We start from the raw sequence: 3595 nt of genomic DNA, 5'->3' as shown, positions 1-3595 counted from the left end.
GTTATGTATTTCCCTTGTTTCTCATCCTGTGTATTTTCACTGCGAATTCAGTTTGGTGGCTCTCTATGAAGGTTTTCTCAGTTTTCTCTTTATTTATCGTTTGTTTCTTTGTTCTGATTTTTTGTTTAGTGGTAACCATGATGTTTGTATAAAAGATCTCATAGATGAGATAGTCCATTCCCTGATAGCCTCTTTTTCCCCTAGTCTAAGCAGGTTTCATCCCTATCTTCTTCCACTTCTAAGTTGTTGTTGTCACAACTTTATCTGTTATGTGTTGTGAATTTGTGGTTAAAATGAAGTGATAATATTTACTTTCAATCTTTTCCTTCCCTTTATCTTTAGAGTTATAATTGTTTGCAAATCTGTTCTGATAGAGAGTTGCAATTTTCTGATTTTGTCTGCCTATTTATCTCCTTGCTCAAGACTTTGTAAACCCTTTCTTCTTTTTCTTTTCAGGTCTGAGGGCCTTCTTGATCAAATCTTGTGGGGGGGCGTTGTCTTGTGGCAATGAACTCCCTCAGCTTTTGTTTATCTGGGAAAGTTTTTATTTCTCCATCATACCTGAAGGATATTTTCACTGGATAAGTGAAAATATCCAGCCACTCTGTGTCCTTTGACTGGTGAATTCTATCCATTTAGTTTAGGGTGATTATTGATATAGGAGGGCTTAATACTGCCATTTTATCTTTTGTTTTCTGGTTGTTCTATATTTGCATTGTTTCTTTTCCCTTGTATTTCTCATTGCCATTTCAGTTTTGTGGTTTTCTGTGATGGTTTTCTCTTTATTTATGATTTGTGACTCTTCTTTGATTGTTTTGTTTTGACATTACCATGAGGTTTGTAAAAATCATCTCATAGATGAGATAGTCCATTTTCTGATAGCCTCTTATCTCCACTAGCCCATGTGGGTTCAATCTCCAAACTCTTCCCCTTCTGAGTTATTGCTGTCACAAATTATTCTTTTTCTGTTGTGAGTTTGTGACTAAATTGAAGTGTTTACAGTTGGGTTTTTTTGGTTTTTGGTTTTGTTTTTTTTGCAGGGGGTCTTCCAGTGAGGATCAGAAAACCTGCTGGGCAAATTCTATAAAAGCTGTAACACTTACAGTTATTTTTGATGCTTTCTTTCTCTTTCTCTTTTATGTTATAATTAAATGTTGGGTAACTTATTCTGATAGAGCACTGAAATTTTCTGATTTTGTCTATTTATCTCCTTGCTCAAAGCTTTGTAAACCTTTGCTTTTTTGTTTCAGGTATGAGGGCATCCTTCATCATTTCTTGTGAGGCAGGTCTAGTGGCAATGAACTTCCTCAGCTTTTGTTTATCTGGGAAAGTTTTTATTTCTCCATCATATCTGAAGGATAATTTCACCGGATAGAGTATTCTTGGCTGATAGTTTCTGTCTTTCATTATTTTGAATAAATCATTTCATTCTCTCCTAGCCTGTAAAGTTTATGCTGAGAAATCCACTGAAAGCCAAATGGAGTTTCCTTTGTAAGTTATTTTCTTCTCTCTTGCTGCCTTTAATATTTTTTCTTTGTCATTGACTTTTTTTTTTCAGGTCCAGTGTTTTAGCTATATTTTATATTTTAGTCAACCAACTTAGAACACTTCATCCAGAGATAAGCACTGAACTTTTAACAGAAAAAATAGTAACCATAAGAACAAGAAAATATATATTGCATCAAAATTGCCAAGACCAGTCTTTTCAGGTATTTAATAATTAGAAATTAATAATTAATTGGATCTCTAGATGGGAATATTTGTCATTGACTTTTGACAGTTTTAATATTATATGCATTGGAGAAGGTCTTTTTATATTTATGTAATTAGGAATTATGTTGGCTTCATGTACTTCTATGTCCAGTTTCTTGCCCAGGTTTGAGAAGTTCTCAGCTATTATTTCTGTGAACAAGCTCTCTGCTCCTTTCTCTCTCTCTTCTCCCTCTGAGATACCTATAATCTTTATGTTACTTTTCCTAATTCAGATATTTCTTGAAGAATTTCTTCATTTTTAAAAAATCTTAATTCTCTCTCCTACTTCACCTGAAGCATTTCTAGGTTTCTATCTTTGAGCTCACTAATTCTCTCCTCCATGAGGTCTGCTCTATTTTTATGGTTTCTACATTATTTTTTATCTCATTAATTGTGTTCTTCATAGCCAGAATTTCTGTTTGGCTTTTATTTAGAGCGTCAATCTCTTTGGTGTAGTATTCCTCATGTTCATTCATTTTATTCCTGAGCTCATTGATCTTTCTGAGTGTTCTTATAACTCATTGAGTTACAGCTATTTTGAATTCTCTATCAGTTAGATTGTAATTTTCTATGACTTCAGATTTGGTTTCTGGAGAGTTGTCATTTTCCTTCTGTTTTGCGGTGATACTGTATTTCTTCACAGTGTTTGATGAATTGATCCTCTGCTGGCTCAATTGTGGTAGTAGTCATCTTTTCTTATTTGGGTACAGCTTTGGTTACTTTGGTTCTGGTGACTTGGGTCTCATGTTCCTCCACTGGCTCTCTGTGGGCTCAGATGCTGCTGTCCCATGCACCACCTGTGTTGCTGTTCCTAGGTTGTCTTGGGGTGCTGCTTGCACTGCTGCTAGGGGTGCTGGGTTCACGGGTGTCACTGTTGCTGGCAGACGCCTGTGGACCCAGGGACTTGTATACAGCCCCCATTGTTAGTGGAGCTGGTGTTGAGGTTACCACCACTGGGGGCTGAGTGACCAGTTCTGTTATGGTTCCCATTGCTTCTGGTCAAAGATTCCACCTGCCACTGCTGGGGGGGGGCAAGGGCTGTTTTATCTGTTCCCATCCTGTTTGTTCATAGTTGTGCCAGGTGGGCTGCTCTGCATTTGCACAGGCTGGGCTGCAGCCACTCAGTGGGTGTCACTCACATGGGGCTACCACCTGGTGGGGTGCCTTCATGTCGGTGGGGCCACTGTTCGGGTGCGATGCCTTTGCAAGAGCTGAGCATTCACACATATGGGGCCACTGCGCATGGTGGGCACTCCCACCAGCTGGGCTACCACTGCTCTGCAAGCATTCATGTGCGGGCCAGGCTGCCTCTGCCTCCACTCATAGTCATGCTGGCCACTATGTGAGGATCTGCAACCTGGATCGCTGCTGCTGGGGAGCAGGAGGGGGCCATTCCTCTAGTTCCACTGCTTTCCAGTGGAACCATCTTCAGATGTATAGCTGCATGGATCTCTCAGGCATCCTGTTGTACTGTGTAGGGAATCCTCTGTTGGCTAATGGATGTCTGTTTAGGTGTAACTTAGAGGGGAGAATCAAAGGAACAACTCACTCCACCATGATGCTGACATCACTCCCACATCTTTCTTGAATATGATAATCTGGTCAAAACCTTGGTAATATAGCCAATACTTCCAATTGTATCCTGTTGTAAGGAGAACAGATTCTTATTGAATTTATGCAAATACATATATTGCCATGAAAAGAATACTTAAGAGTTTCCAAATTCTGGAGGGATCAGTTAGGGAGAAAAAGATAAATGCTTCAACCTTTGTTGTGAAGATACACTTTATCAAATTGTTCTAAGTTATAGATAGCTTAATGGATCCCTTACATCTGGAAAACA

General features: G+C 38.9%; 1 non-coding gene across 1 annotated transcript; it reads right to left on the bottom strand.

Moving 5' to 3' along the window:
• Positions 1–1039: 1039 nt before the first annotated feature.
• LOC147916217 (U7 small nuclear RNA) lies at positions 1040–1101 on the bottom strand. The gene has a single exon (XR_015553300.1). It is a non-coding gene; the product is annotated as a U7 small nuclear RNA (small nuclear RNA).
• Between the last annotated feature and the right edge of the window lie 2494 nt (positions 1102–3595).

The sequence above is a fragment of the Ceratotherium simum genome, chromosome 9, assembly GCF_057802395.1.
Source record: "Ceratotherium simum simum isolate JZ-2026a chromosome 9, ASM5780239v1, whole genome shotgun sequence".
Classification (NCBI taxonomy): Eukaryota; Metazoa; Chordata; class Mammalia; order Perissodactyla; family Rhinocerotidae; genus Ceratotherium; species Ceratotherium simum.
The sequence above is the reverse complement of the archived record's forward strand: the minus strand, read 5'-3'. Positions and strand labels throughout refer to the sequence as shown.